Source organism: Watersipora subatra, chromosome 7 (assembly GCF_963576615.1).
Source record: "Watersipora subatra chromosome 7, tzWatSuba1.1, whole genome shotgun sequence".
Taxonomy (NCBI): Eukaryota; Metazoa; Bryozoa; class Gymnolaemata; order Cheilostomatida; family Watersiporidae; genus Watersipora; species Watersipora subatra.
The window spans coordinates 65,060,338-65,078,075 of NC_088714.1; positions in this window are offsets into that span (position 1 = coordinate 65,060,338).

Below are 17,738 nucleotides of genomic sequence, written 5' to 3' on the forward strand. Positions count from 1 at the left end.
TGTTGTTGTAGAAGTTGTTGGTTCCAGTGTTGTTGTAGAGGTTGTTTGTTCCGGTGTTGTTGTAGAGGTTGTTGGTTCTGGTATTGTTGTAAAGGTTGTTGGCTCAGATGTTGTTGTAGAGGTTGTTGGTTCAGGTGTTGTTGTAGAAGTTGTGGGTCCAAGTGTTGTTGTAGAAGTTGTTGGTTCCGGTGTTGTTGTAAAGGTTTTTGGTTCAGGTTTTGTTGTAGAGGTTGTTGGCTCAGGTGTTGTTGTAGAGGTTGTTGGTTCAAGTGTTGTTGTAGAAGTTGTTGGTTCCAGTGTTGTTGTAGGGGTTGTTGGTTCTGGTATTGTTGTAGAGGTTGTTGGCTCAGGTGTTGTTGTAGAGGTTGTTGGTTCAGGTGTTGTTGTAGAAGTTGTTGGTTCCAGTGTTGTTGTAGAGGTTGTTTGTTCCGGTGTTGTTGTAGAGGTTGTTGGTTCTAGTATTGTTGTAAAGGTTGTTGGCTCAGGTGTTGTTGTAGAGGTTGTTGGTTCAGGTGTTGTTGTAGAAGTTGTGGGTTCAAGTGTTGTTGTAGAAGTTGTTGGTTCAGGTGTTGTTGTGGAGGTTGTTGGATCTGGTGTTGTTGTAGAGGTTGTTGGTTCAGGTGTTGTTGTAGAAGTGGTTGGTTCTCGTGTGGTAGTAGTGGTTGTATGTTCTCGTGTTGATGTAGAGGTTGTTGGTTCTGGTGTTGTAGTAGAAGTTGTTGGTTCAAGTGTTGTAGTAGAACTTGTTGGTTCGAGTGTTGTAGTAGAAATTGTTGGTTCATGTGTTGTCGTAGAAGTTGTACGCTCAGGTGTCATTGTAGAGGTTGTTGATACAATAGCAGCTGTCAATTATAGAGGTTAGTAGTCACCCATATGTAATCAATGGGCAATTCTCAACACTTACTATTTAGGTCTATAGAATTAAAGTTTTAAAATTAGTAAAAGACTAGCCCAGCTGAGTGGAAAATGTTTGCATCATAAGATCAATAGTATATTGCCTTTTCAATAATACTTGATCCATCCATAATTAAATTAAATTGAATTAAATTTTAGATGACAAGACTTAGTATGATTTAAAACGCATTTTAAAGATAAAGGTGTGAAGATCATGCCCTTTTGATGTTTACTGCATGAGGCTTTTTTTCTTCCAAATTTGTACACTTGGGCACACTTTAGAAGTAATCGAATAAGATGCTTGCATGATCTGGTGTAACATTATTTAGGGCAAGCACTGTTTAATAATAATATTATTATTAAACAGTGTTTGCAATAAACAATAATAATATTATTATTGTTCCTTTTATGATCACCTCTAATAAGATTTTTATGCAGTTATAGTTATCATTACCTTCAAATGTGATGACAAATGCACTACCAATCACTGAAGAATCACTTTCAAATGCTACTCCTGCTTGGAATGCTTCAACAATGACAACAGTTCCTTGTGCAATAGAGCCACACTTAGTGGCTACCAAGTCTCCATCAGCATAAAACTGGAAATATAATTTGAACGGTTAGGAGAAATCGGTTGAAAATATCATGGCAAATTTTGATCAAAAATTGGGAGAAAAGTTGGAAATGTGAGTGGCAGTTTTTACTGCTTGTGAATTTCTTATTTTTTCCATTTGATAAGAAAAGCAAAAGTTAATCATTGTAGACCACTCTGCCCATGAAATGGGAGTCGTCCTTTACATAACTTTTTCCATGATAAGCGATTGGTTCATGACTAGTCTCCAAATTAGTTGATGGCTGGCAGAGACATCCAATAACAACCTGCTTCATCATTTGCCACATATACATGTTCTTGTACGTATATTATGGCAAGCGCACACTTAATATAACATTCCCTAGGCAAGTGTGAGCAATCCATCACAGGACAAGTACATCTGCTTTGCTTACTACAAGCAGAAGTTGTGCGTGTTTTTAAGAGCTTTATTACACAAACAATGGCTCTGTGATCTTGGCTGGACTTGTCTGAGTCCAGTCGTAAGGGAACCTCGACGACAGGAGACGTGACAAGTTGCAGAGAGCAAGTTAAGTTTGAATGGCATTCCTCTTACCGGTGGAGAGAGGAAGTCAACCCACCCTGTTGTTTGCAGATAAGGCATTCTAGACCACTAGGCTACAGCTCCTCCTTATACGTGTACATATTAAGTTAATAGGCTCCTTTAATGTGAACAGAATTCAGAATTGGCCAGTTTCATACATTACGTACTTTTTTACTTATCTTGAAAACTTATTCCAATCAGCTGCAAACCTATTGCTCAGCCTGCGCAATGCCAAAAGGTTGTGTCATGCACTTGTAACTACTACTGATAGAGATATATGTAGCTGTGAAAAACAGTTGACTTTCATGAGTACAGTACATGTATCTGGTTTGGTAAGGATCTACCAACAAGTCTCACTGCATGAATCTAACCATTGTCTGATTTGAGCAGAAAGGATATCCTAGAGGTAATGTGGGGAGTCAAATCTGGTAATTAACCTTGAGAAACTATTGTGCAGGCATGTTCATAGAGTGCTTTTACATGGCAGTTTTAAAATGCCTTTTGTACATAGCAACTTATATATGTTTCTTGTACATAGCAGCTGATATATGTTTCTTGTGCATAGCAACTTATAGATGTCTTTTGTATATAGCAACTTATATAGGACCCTTGTACATAGCAGCTGGTATATGTCTTTTGTACATAGCAACTTATATATGTATTTTGTACATAGCAGCTTATATAGGTCCCTTGTGCATAGAAAATGATGTATGTTCAAATCTTAAAAATAATAACTTATGTACATGTATGTACCTTTAAATAATAACTTATGTATGTACTTTGTAGATAACAACTTATGTACGTACCTTCAAACTATCAAATCTACAGCTGCTGTGACTCTCAATGTCTGTGTCCTCTATAAATGTAAAGATTACTCTTTGCAGGTAGTCATATCTGATTAGCCACATACAATTAGCATTGTTTGGATATGCTCCCGGGTAGCCTGGTGAGTAAAGTGTCCCATCGACTTCATTCACAAAGGTGTGGTTGCCATTGCATTCTATTGAGATTGGGCTGGTGGTAGTAGTGGTAGTAGTGGTAGTAGTGGGAGTAGTTGTAATCGTTGTTGATGTTGTTGATGGTATTACAGAGATAGCTACAAATAAGATCATAAAATGTATCTTTTTAATATTTGGAATCAAACTAAATCTATTAAAAACTATAACAGCTTTTACATAAATTTCAATAAATATTTTCGCCATTTTTTGTCTAGGAATTAATGTTTATGTAAAACACTTTTTAAAATTATCACTCTGCGCACAATTCATCTGTCCATAGGTTTACTTTTTCCTTTCTTGTAGCTTTCTCATTTTTAAGATAACTTATTCTTTTGGAGAAGGTCATGTCCTTTTATGTCATTTTGCTTTTATTTATAAACTAGCGGAATGCTTGGCATTGCACGCGTATTAAAAATCAGCTTATGAACAGTGACGGGTAACGTAGTTGCCTGCCACTTGTCATTAGCCTGGTATATTTCTAATGTCTAATTTGAGTAAGCTAGAATTGCTAAACTTACTAATAAGAGCCATGAGAGCAAGCATCAAATGACGTTGCGCCATAATGGAGAGCGGTATGCGTATTTTCACCCATATAGCAACATATATCGTCCAATGAATCTATCAATCTTGTGTAGCTCAATGGTTTAGTATATTGTCTCAGATTCGAACGGTTCCAAGATCAAATCTTTTGCAATACGGATTATTCATTCCAAGATACTAAAAGCTATAGCTGGACAAACCAAATCACACATACACAAACACACTTTAAGCTTCATATATATAGATGGTCACCAACACTCGCGTTTAACAAACATTTTGTTATTTGCTTGCTGGTTGTTGCTTTGGCCAATTGTGAAAATTTGTTTCTCAATAGAAAAAGGTATTCCATATTAACAAATATTCTAACTATTCATATGTATGAAAGACAATTTTATTAAAATCCCGATAAATTTATATAAATTCAATAAATTCAATAGTGTGAAATAAATTTTTTTAAAAGACATGAGGTGCATGATAGTTAATAACAACTTGAATCAAAGCTGGATAAAAATACCAACACTGTAATGGAAGCATGCACCAGCATGATGACCTTGACACAAAAATTGTCTGCAACACTTTATGAGGTTTTGTCTTAATTACATAAAACATTATTCTGCATCATAACTCTTTTTAAGCCATATTTTAGGGTAATTTCAAAACTGTTCAATAAACCTTGACCGTAAAAACAAGCTAAAATCACTTGCAGTCGTCAAAATCGGCTGTAGCATAAATGAGTGGCGTTTTGGAAAGAGGTTTATTCAAAGTAAAAATGCTTTATGCCAAAGTATAAGTTCTGTGTCTTTTGTTATCTACTCAGTAAGTTAGCATCGTTGTGGTAGAAGTTGTATGCTCAGGTGTCATTGTGGAGGTTGTTGATACAATAGCAGCTGTCAATAGAGGTTAGTAGTCACTCATATGTAATCGATGGGCAATACTCAACACTTACTATTTAGGTCTTAAAAGTTAAAGTTTTAAAATTGGTACCAGCCCAGCTGAGTTGAAAATGCTTGCATTTTGAGATCAATAGTTTATTGCCTTTTCAATCATACTCGATCCAATCATAATTAAATTAAATTGAATTAAATTCTAGATTACCAGACTTGGTATGATTTAAAACGCATTGTAAAAATATAGGTATGAAGATCATGCCTCTTTGATGTTCACTGCATAAGGCTTTTGTTCGTGCAAATTTATACCCTTGGGCATACATTAGAAGAAACTGAATAAGATGCTTGCATGATCTGGTGCAACATTATTTAGGGCAAGCACTGTTAATAATAATATTATTACTAAACAGTGCTTGCAACAAACAATAATAATATTATTATTGTTTCCTCTATAATCACATCTAATAAGATTTTTATGCAGGTAGTTACCCTTACCTTCAAATGTGATGGCAAATGCACTACCAATCACTGAAGAATCACTTTCAAATGCTACTCCTGCTTGGAATGCTTCAACAATGACAACAGTTCCTTGTGCAACAGAGCCACACTTAGTGGCTACCAAGTCTCCTTCAGCATAAAACTGGAAATATAATTTGAACAGTTACGATAAAATCGGTTAAAAATATCATGCCAAATTTAGACTGACAGTTGCGAGAAAAATTGGATATGTGGGTGGCAGTTTTTATTCCTTTTGATATTTCTATTTATCCCATTCAATAAGAAAAGCAAAAGTTAATCATTGTAGACCACTCTGCTCATGAAATGGGAGTCGTCCTCTACAGAACGCTTTCCATGATAAGCGATTGGTTCATGACTAGCCTCCCCATTAGGAGATGGCTAGCAGAGACATCCAATAACAACCTGCTTGATCATTTGCCACATATACGTATATCATGGCAAGCGCACACTTAATGCAACATTTCCTACACGTGCGTGAGCAATCCATCACAGAACAAGTATGTCTGCGTTGCTTTGCTTACTACAAGCAGAAGTGAGTGTTATTAAAAGCCTTGTTACACACACAATGGCTCTGGGATCTAGTCTGGACTTGTCTGGACTTGTCTGAATTCGTCTGAGTCCAGTGCCAAGGCAACCTCGACGACAGGAGATATGACAAGTTGCAAAGAGCAAGTTAAGTTTCAATGACATTCCTTTCACCACCAGGGGCCTATTATAGGAAGTCATCCCACCCTGTTGTTTACAGATAAGTCATTCTAGATCACTAGGCTACAGCTCCTCCTTATATGTGTACATATAAAGTTAATAAGCTCCTTTAATATGACCAGAATTCAGAATTGGCCAGATTCATATGTTACGTACATTTTTACTTATCTTGAAAACTTATTCCAACCAGCTGCAAACCTTTTGCTCATCCTAGCAATGCCAAAAGGTTGCGTCATACACTAGTAACTACCTCTGATAGAGTTATATGTACTGTAGCTATGAAACAATTGATTTTCATGAGCACAGTACATGTATCTGGTTAGGTGAAGATCTACCAACAAGTCTCAATGCATGAATCTAACCATTGTCTGATTTGAGCAGAAAGGATATCCTACGGGTAATGTGGGAGTCAAATCTATTAATTAACCTAGAGAAACTTACACGTGTTAACTTGGCAGCTTATATATGTCCCTTCTACATAGCAGCTTATATATGTATCTTATACCTAGCAACTTATATATGTCTCTTGTACATAGCAACTTATATATGTCCCTTCTACATAGCAGCTTATATATGTATCTTATACCTAGCAACTTATATATGTCTCTTGTACATAGCAACTTATATATGTCTCTTGTACATAGCAACTTATATATGTCTCTTGTACATAGCAGCTTATATATGTCTCTTGTACATAGCAACTTATATATGTCCCTTCTACATAGCAGCTTATATATGTATCTTATACCTAGCAACTTATATATGTCCCTTGTACATAGCAACCTATATATGTCTTTTGTACATAGCAACTTATATATGTCTCTTGTACATAGCAACTTATATATGTCTCTTGTACATAGCAACTTATATATGTCTCTTGTACATAGCAACTTATATATGTCCCTTCTACATAGCAGCTTATATATGTATATTATACCTAGCAACTTATATATGTCCCTTGTACATAGCAACTTATATATGTCTCTTGTACATAGCAACTTATATATGTCTCTTGTACATAGCAACTTATATATGTCTCTTGTACATAGCAACTTATATATGTCCCTTCTACATAGCAGCTTATATATGTATCTTATACCTAGCAACTTATATATGTCTCTTGTACATAGCAACTTATATATGTCTCTTGTACATAGCAGCTTATATATGTCTCTTGTACATAGCAACTTATATATGTCCCTTCTACATAGCAGCTTATATATGTATCTTATACCTAGCAACTTATATATGTCCCTTGTACATAGCAACTTATATATGTCTCTTGTACATAGCAACTTATATATGTCTCTTGTACATAGCAACTTATATATGTCTCTTGTACATAGCAACTTATATATGTCCCTTCTACATAGCAGCTTATATATGTATCTTATACCTAGCAACTTATATATGTCCCTTGTACATAGCAACTTATATATGTCTCTTGTACATAGCAACTTATATATGTCTCTTGTACATAGCAGCTTATATATGTCTCTTGTACATAGCAACTTATATATGTCCCTTCTACATAGCAGCTTATATATGTATCTTATACCTAGCAACTTATATATGTCCCTTGTACATAGCAACTTATATATGTCTCTTGTACATAGCAACTTATATATGTCTCTTGTACATAGCAACTTATATATGTCTCTTGTACATAGCAACTTATATATGTCCCTTCTACATAGCAGCTTATATATGTATCTTATACCTAGCAACTTATATATGTCCCTTGTACATAGCAACTTATATATGTCTCTTGTACATAGCAACTTATATATGTCTCTTGTACATAGCAACTTATATATGTCTCTTGTACATAGCAACTTATATATGTCCCTTCTACATAGCAGCTTATATATGTATCTTATACCTAGCAACTTATATATGTCTCTTGTACATAGCAACTTATATATGTCTCTTGTACATAGCAGCTTATATATGTCTCTTGTACATAGCAACTTATATATGTCCCTTCTGCATAGCAGCTTATATATGTATCTTATACCTAGCAACTTATATTAGTCTCTTGTACATAGCAACTTATATATGTCCCTTGTACATAGCAGCTGATATATTTCTCTTGTGCATAGAAAATGATGTATGTTCATATCTTAAAAATAATAACTTATGTACATGTATGTACCTTTTAAATAATAACTTATGTATGTACTTTGTAGATAATAACTTATGTACGTACCTTCAAACTATCAAATCTACAGCTGCTGTGACTCTCAATGTCTGTGTCCTCCATAAATGTAAAGATTATTCTTTGCAGGTAGTCATATCTGATTAGCCACATACAATTAGCATTGTTTGGATATGCTCCCGGGTAGCCTGGTGAGTAAAGTGTCCCATCGACTTCATTCACAAAGGTGTGGTTGCCATTGCATTCTATTGAGATTGGGCTGGTGGTAGTAGTGGTAGTAGTGGTAGTAGTGGGAGTAGTTGTAATCGTTGTTGATGATGTTGATGGTATTACAGAGATAGCTACAAATAAGATCATAAAATGTATCTTTTTAATATTTGGAATTAAACTAAATCTATTAAAAACTATAAGAGCTTTTACATAAATTTCAATACATATTTTTGTCACTTTTCTGTCTAGGAATTAATGTTTATGTAAAACACTTTTTAAATTTATCACTCTGCGCACAATTCATCTGTCCATAGGTTTACATTTTCCGTTCTTGTAGCTTTCTCATTTTTAAGATAACTTATTCTTTTGGAGAAGGTCATGTCCTTTTATGTCATTTTGCTTTTATTTATAAACTAGCGGAATGCTTGGCGTTGCACGCGTATTAAAAATTAGCTTATGAACAGTGACGGGTAACGTAGTTGCCTGCCACTTGCCATTAGCCTGGTATATTTCTAATGCCTAATTTGAGTAAGCTAGAATTGCTAAACTTACTAATAAGAGCCATGAGAGCAAGCAAAAAATGACGTTGTGCCATAACGGAGAGCGGAATGCATATTTTCACCCATATAGCAATATATATCGTCCAATGAATCTATCAATCTTGTGTAGCTCAATGGTTTAGCATATTGTCTCAGATTCGAACGGTTCCAAGATCAAATCTTTTGCAATATGGATTATTCATTCCAAGATACTAAAAGCTATAGCTGGACAAACCAAATCACACATACGGTACACAAACAAACTTTAAGCTTCATATATATAGATAGTCACCAACACTCGCGTTTAACAAACATTTTGTTATTTGCTTGCTTGTTGTTGTTTTGGCCATTTGTGGAAGCTACGATTTGTTTCTCAATAGAAAAAGGTAATCTAAATTAAAAAATATTCTGACTATTCACGTATATGAAAGACAATTTTATTCAAATCCCAATAGATTTATATAGATTTAATAAATTCAGCAATGTAAAATAAAATCTTGACAAAGACGTGAAGGGCATGATAGTTAATAATAACGTGAATCAAAGCTGGATAAAAATACCAACACTGTAATGGAAGCTTACATCAGCATGATGACCTTGACACAAAAATTGCCTGCAAAACCTTTTGAGATTTTGTTTTAATTACATAAAACATTATTCTGCATCATTAACCTTTTTAAACCATGTTTTAGGGTAATTTCCAAGCTGCTCAAGAAATCTTGACTTTGAAAACAACTTAAAATCGCCTGAATTTGTCAAAAATAGCTGTAGCATAAATTAGTGGCGTTTTGAAAAGAGGTTCATTCAAAGTAAAATACTTTATAACAAAAATAAGCTCTGTATTTTTTGTTATTCGCTCAGTAAGTTTCCATCGTTTAATATACATTTGTGGCTTACCATCTCTAATCACATCAAAACCTTACAATTATCGCAATGCTGAGATATTAGACTCTACCTTAACAGTTGTTGATTATTTACCGGTATGTTAGACTAAGACTATATACTTAATTAGAGTTAATGTTTAGAAAGGTCAGTCAGTTTTAGACTAATAATAAACCATTTCATAACTTGAAAGTTCTGGTAACTGTATACAGAGTTATCTTCTCTTACCTTCAAATGTGACAATGAATGCAGGTTTAGTTACCGAGCCATCACTGGTAAAGGTCACTCTAGCTGTGCTTGTCGGAATGTATATAGTTGTTCCTTGTGCGATTGTTCCACATTTAGTCTCCACTAGGGTACCACTTCCATCAAAGAACTGCGGTAACAGTCAAAGGGATAAAGACGTTAGATCAGATAAATTCTTACTTTATGATATGGTCTGTAGAGTTTGATTAATTTGTATAGAAATGCTCTAATTAACTTAAAATACTGTTTAATCTATTAAAATGTAAAAACTTGACTTCCAATCGATTTGTAAAACTCATAAAAGCTAGAAAGGGACTTTGGAGTTGCCCTTTCACTTTAGTTGTTCTTGATAAAAAGGAATTGCAAAGAATGGTTTTGTATTTTTTCCAATACATTCAAAATATGACCCCCAAAAAATTTAAAGCTGACATTACAATCACTAGTAGTATACAAATAACTTAGACAACTTACTAGAAGTTTAAAACGCGTGCAGTGTAAATCAATATTATTTGACACTACCCTGAGTGTATCTTTAAAAAACTCGGTAGACGTCTGGAAGTAAAACCCAACCACTTCTGATTCCTATTGTCTAATTTTAAAGCTGATCAGTTTAAAGTGTCAAGATATGCAAAAGTAAAAAGAGAATATAAAGGTAATTTTTTCTGAGCCAAACTGGCAGTGAGGTATATATGTATAATGCAATTTTATTTTTTATCAAGGCTGCCAAAAACCAAATCAGAAGTTGAAGAATGTGTTTCCAATTAGTATTCTGTCTTTATCAGGCGCTTTTGCTAGCAAGAAACAACCGGGTCTCACCTAATACCACAGCAGATCTCAATCAAAATTTTATGTTTATAAAGCCTTTATTCAAACGTAACTTTAAATGACATGCTTCGGGTTCTTTACATTTTCTGAAACTTTCCTTAGCTCGTGAGTCAGAGTTGAGAACAATATTATTATAACCTTAGGCCCCTTTTAAAAAACATTTCTAAAAATATTTCTACACCTGCTAGAAGGTTAATGCACAAGGGCATAGAAGCTGTAGTACAATCTATAAATTGCACATTGAATTTTATGAATTAAGCAAGCTTTGTAAACGTTTATGTCAGTAAACAGTATAGATGGACTTGACTCTCATGAGACAGTGATTGAGAATTTTGCGCGCTACCAACTTTACTGCTCTGACATGCTAAACCACCTGCACTGGCATACCATACCAGCTATTCTGACATGCCATACCAACTGTACTGCTCTGACATGCCAGACCTACTGGACTGCTCTTACACGTCATACCAATTGCACTGCTCTGACATGTCATACCTACTGCACTGCTCTGACATGCTATATCAACTGTACTGTTCTGACATGCCATACCAACTGCTCTGCTCTGACACGCCATACCATCTGCACTGCTCTGACATGCCACACCAAATGTTTTGACATGCCACACCAACTGCTCTGACATGCCACTTTCATTTTGTATCAACCTGAAACTACAAAATCTATGGGTGACTAGCATTAAGCTCGGTGTAGCCTAGAATTTCGCTAGCCTAGGAAGCTCTGTAATCAATAAAAAAGGGGCTCAAAAAAACTGCTCTTGCCTAATGCCTTTGTGTAGCTAAAAGAAATTCAGAACGTCTTCCAGCAGTTTCTTTCAAGAAACAGCAAGAGCAGCAATTCTTTGTTACTTACATGTACCAGCTAGATATATGTGCTACTGGAATAATACTGTTAGCCACCTTGATGGCTAAATCTTACCTTCAAACTATCAAAACTACAACTGTATTGATTCTCAATGTTGGTATCATTTGGGAAGGTAAAGGATATGGCCATCCCAGAGTCAACAGCTATGAACCACTGACAATTTGCGTTGTTATCGTAGTTGTCAGGGTAGCTAGGTGAATAGAGGTTACCATGGCTTTTGTACCAGATGTTGTGAGATCCGTAACAGCCTCTAGGAGGTGGAGCTGCAAACCATCATAATGGATAATGATTGGAATGAAAAATAGCTTGCGTCTGTTGATTGTAGCAGTTTCATTCTAATAAAATTACACATTGTTCATAATATATATTAATAAATCCTACTTTGTGATTGCGCACACAAGCATGGGCATATACTCGCATATACTCGCATATACTCGCATATACTCGCATATACTCGCATATACTCGCATATACTCGCATATACTCGCATATACTCGCATATACTCGCATATACTAGTGTACATGTACATCCGTGCATGTATGCGTGCACGTAAGTGAGTGTGTGCGCGTGTGCGTGTGTGCGTGTGTGCGTAGTCTCTAGCAGTGTCTGTCTGGGCCTGTCTGTGCGCTTCAGTTTGTGTGTCTGTCTGTGCGACTGTCTGTATATCTGTCTGTTAGTCCATGTGAATACTATACATTTTAGCCTATTTCATCCAAACTTCACACGCATGTTTTTGTGCCTTTAGCCAAGACGCTAAATATATTTTGTCTCAAAAAATTTCATCAGGTTTCTCAGAACCAACCCCTTAAACACTCACATTCGGGCTATCTGTTGAAGAATAAAAGAACTCCTGTGTATCAACAGGCTTACTGCTAATGCTATAATACATAATAATATAAACAGTTATATCTGCGAATGTGTGTTTGAATAGCTCCTTTGCATAATCTTACCTACACAAATTTTTCCAATCGGAGCTCATTTATTCGAAGCTTACTTCAAGTACTTACTGCTGACTATTAGGTAGATGAACTTTGTTTAATAAGTATTTAGAACACGCTGTTGGCATCAGAGCCAACTTATCTGCTTATTCTCTAGTCAGTCATATCTTGGTTACAACCACAAATTTCTTGCATGTAAATCATGTACAGCTAGTACCCTTGCAGTCTAGTGTACAAGAGGAGACCATCGGGTGTGCCGCGGAAAATTATCAGTGAATGCGTTTTTGAGACTTCATCAATAAGGGTATGCCGGCAGCCCCGTGTGCCATAAAAAATAATTATATGTAATCACTAAGTTGAGTGTCATACAAATGGCACACAAAGCAATATTCTATACTAAGTTCTATACCTAATATTGGACAGACAGACAGACACTTATTACAATAAATATTGCCTATGAAGGCATTTCTAAACTGCTGCAACATCTTTACAGCTTTATGATAGTTTTCATTAAAATTAATATGTATGAATGCTCTGCATATAATCTGTTAAGTAGGTGTGAAAATGTTAAATGTAAATTGAAAATCTTAAATGCAGCATTTACCTGCAAATGTGACAAAAAATCCTTCATCTGTAACTGAGCCATCACTGGTAAAGACCACCTGTGCGCTGCTTGTAGGAACGACCACGATTGCGCCTTGTGGAATCAACCCACATTTGGTGGCTATGAGCCCTCCACTTTCATCATAAAACTGGAATAATGTTTCAAAAATCCAAATAGATAAAAATAACTAGAACAAACGTTCATAGAGTTATGATACAAATGGTTCAGGGACTCTATGATGGCTTTGAATGTTAGTGTAACAAAACTCTAGCGTGGCTATGTCTATGTCTATGCGGCTATGTGGTATCTGAGAAGCTCCTGCTAGTCAGAAATAACTATGGATCTAGTAAAATGCAGTTTAATAATTTAACAGCAACTGTTCTCAGGGTATTTTGTGTTCGTAGTCTCATTTATTAAATTTCCATTCACATAAACAGCAATAGCCTGTGCATACAAGCTTGAGATGGGCACATTATGAGCATCAACAGTGTACTGCCATCTACTGTAAAGACACCGGGCTATTTGTATGGGTCAAAATAAAACTAATTATCAATAAATTCTGGTATATGTCAAATCTGATGGGATCATAGAGTCATGACACCAATAGGCTCAAATAATCTCTCATGAAAATAAACAAGACAAAATAGTAGAAAAAATGTAATTGCTTATCATGACCATGAGTGAACATTCACTTCAACACATCTACTGTCCATTTGGACATTCTAATTTACATTCTGTGGCTCAGAATGTTGTGACAGTTGTCCTTTTTAATGAATGGATCATCAGACAGCTCTTTTGTATCAACATTCTAAATTAAGCAAAGATTTTGTGCAGTTATATGAACAAAATGCAAAAGCTGAAAGAGAGCCTCAAAAATCGTGCTAAATTTAACCATTGGATAACATATATAGCAGCTTCTAATATATAGAACTTGTAATTATATATGTAACTATACACATACATGTATGTCACTACACTCTCCCAATCTTAAAAGTTATACATACAGTTAGACTGTCCCACCGGCAGGTGGAATGGCTCTCAATGCGTGTGTTATAAGGGAAGGTGAAGACGATGATCTGCCCATCACCAACTGTTATAGACCACTCGCAGTTCGCGCTGTTGACGTAATCTCCAGGGTAACCGGGGGAGTAAAGAGTGCCATAACTTTCATAGTTGAAAGTTTCATGTTCATCACATCCAAGAGTAGATAAAGACTTCGGTACAGCTAAATAAATATTTAAGTTATTTAATAAAAATTTTGATATTTGCATTACAAAAAGTAGATTATATATAAACGTTTGAGATTTATTCAGCGTCTGTATTTATTCAATCATTCATATACATGTAGACTGCATATTCCTGAAGTATATAGTATGTATAGTGCTACAAGTTACTATTAGGTTATTTATATAGAGTATGTACAGTGCTACAAGTTACAGTCAAGTTATTCATATAGAGTATGTACAATGCTGCAAGTTACTGTTAGGTTATTTATATAGAGTATCTACAATGCTACAATTTGTCATTAGGTTATGTATGTAGACCATGTACAATGCTTCATGTGACTGTTAGAAAGATGGTAGAGCTCCATGTAGTTGAACTACAGCAAATGTTTGTATGCTATAGACTATAGAGCAATTTTGAGTTGGCAAAAACATTTGTACACCATCAGCCTGTGAGCATGTAGTTATATATAATCAAAAGAAAGAGAACAGAAAGAGAAAAAGATTAAGCAAAAATATGAGGAAAAGAAAAAGCGGAAGTTTTTATTTTATATCAAGAGGTGTAAAAAAGGAACAGAGTATGATAGCAACTGTCAATGAATTGGTCAAACCTTAACCACTTTAGCCAAAGAGAAATCACTGTGTGATTTTTCATCAGCACACCATCTCTATTACTATTATCTGTTTTACTGCATAACATTACGATGGTTTGTAAAGATATTGAATACTTAATATTTCCAGATTGTTTTTGTGGGCTGTTTTATTAGGTTTATAAGTTCACTAAATATTACAAAACTCTTTCGCTCGAACAGTGCATCGGCTCAGATATGCACACTGTTAATATATAATTTACACTGTGAGTAAGTATGTCCAGTAGAATACGTAGGTTCTTTAAAGCTTTTAGATGAATACACCTGCCTGCTAGTACCTCAAAACTATAAAGCTACTCATGCACAGCCCGAAAAAGATTAAATACTCAAATATATGTCTACAGATTAAAGTCAGTAAAATATATTATAGAGCAAAATTGAAAGCTTCAAAATGTGTTCACATACATATAGTTCTAAAATAATCTAGTAAAAAAATTCTAACCTGTAAATGTGACTGTGAATGCATCATAACTAACTGAGCCATCACTTGCAAATACCACTCTGGCACTGTTTGTAGAAATGCCTACAGAAGTTCCTTGTGAGATGGAACCACATTTGGTTGACACTAGGTCTCCATGTGCATCATAGAACTAGAATTATAATGACGGTAAGATTAAGCAAAGATGGACTCATCATAACCCATGAAAGAATATGCACATCTTTATGATGTTTAGAAAAGATACAAATACAGTTGACCAGCTTATGTTTACCAGGAGACCTTGGACTTAGCTGACCACAACACAAACTCCATTGCATCTTTAAAAATTAAGGACTTTAAAAACAAAAGTAGAACTTTTGCCAGTTTAAGATAATCAAATTTAAAGTTTTCTCTTAAAAGTATATTACTACTCTGCTAAGGCAAACGAAAAGATAAAGCAAATTATTAGCACAATAAAATTTTGAAAATGGCATACTTTGAATTAAACATCATATTAAAGCACTCGTTTTACTATCATGCTTAGAAGAACATGCTAATAACCAAAAGTTATAAGTTATACTAATCTCAAAAGTTGTAAGGTCACTTCTCTCTGATTTTATCTATTGATCACACAAATAGCACAAAAGAATTATGGCTTTTAAAAGGCAGCGTCCAATAGCTATGTTCAAATGATCATTTCGCGTGTTAATGTAGTTCTGTACCTTCAAATTATCAAATCCACAGCTCTCAATTCTTGTATCCTCCGGAAACGTAAAAATGATACCTTGAGCATTGTCTACCACTATAAACCATTCACAGTTTGCAAGGTGTTCATAGCTTTCAGGGTAGCCAGGTGAGTAAAGGGTTCCTCCGTTTTCGTATTCAAGGTAGTGGGAGCCATAGCACCCAAGAAGATATGGCGCTACAGATAAAGAACGTATTTATACAATTACTCAACACAATTAAAGATATAAAGAAAGCTAACACTAAAAACAAACTAAGCAAAAGTTAACAGAGAATATCAGGAAAAATAGCTAAAACATGTTTAGTTCATTCAAATCTTCCGATGAATTTTAAAAATACACGCTATATATGGGAACGGGATGAATAGATTCTCAACGATTTCACTTATTAAAATTTAGTACAATCACTGGTGATCAGCAATATTTGTGTTTTTGTTACATAATGTTTAAAGGTAAACAAAATAAATTCATTAGGCAACATTTATCCGTCTTTGCTAAGTCATCGCTACTTACCATGACATAGCAGTTGGATAAGGAGACTAGCCTAGCCCGCAAGTATATCTGATATAATTTAACATTGGCTGAGTTTCTATGCAGCTGTGGCAGCGAACCCACTTATGACGCTGCAGTGACATCATGGGAACGGAAAGTTATAGATCCTATTGGAAAACCGCTGTTTCCGATTGAGTGAGTATCCGGTTTGACTCGCTGATTTCTTGTGCTGTCATTGTTGCGTAGATACTACGTGTTGTGTTGACAATGATTATAAACTAATGCACCTTCCCTGCAACCAACCAGGGACTCCGAAGCTAAGGGTTGTGGGAATGAAAGAAAGTGGGACTGATGAGTGAAGAAGCAACAACATTTATTATTCTATTTCTCTAATAAAATTAAAAGTATACTACACCGCAACTATAGCCTAACTATAGCTAACGAGCCCTATGGTCAGGAGTATATACATTCATGGATACTGGAAAGGTTTAGTTGGATGGTAGAATTGGATATAGCAGGACATGTAGTACCGTCTAATAGTAGTTGGATATACTATTAGACAGTACTACATGTAGATGGATGGAACTTCAGTTCAAACACGCAAACAACATCAGTTTGGGTTTTTTATGTTTTCAGCGAGCCGACTAAATTTTATTGTAACAGGAAACAGCAGTTTTCCAATAGGATCTATAATTTTCCCAAGGGAACAGTTGTGTCGCTCTACTTCTGTCATGATTCAGCATAACTGTTGCAAAGCAAAACTTCGTACAATCGTCATATTTGTGTCATAGATACGGCCTTAGCGACAAAAAGCGTTACATTTGTTCAGGTGCATTAGTGCCGCACAATAAAGCGATATAATTCGATGTGACGATATATTTCAGTGGACGATTATATATTAGATCAGTTTTCAAATCGATATGAATATCAAAGCTGATGTTTTATCGAAATATCGGCTTATTTAATGTTGCAAAACTGGAGTTGTCTATTTGCCTTGTTCTAAAGAGAAGACAACTCTTGTTTTTCAACCAATATCCAATATCCTCTCATATCGTTCATGTTAAAGCCTATCGCTATATTTCAAAATAAGACAACTCCAATGTTTGAAATTTTTCGATATTCGATATATTTAGAGACCAAATAATCAAATGTACACGCAAAGATATCGTGCAGCACTAATTTGCATAGATCTTGCTTTGCTGTTGCTTAATATGCAGAAATTATTTGCTGTTG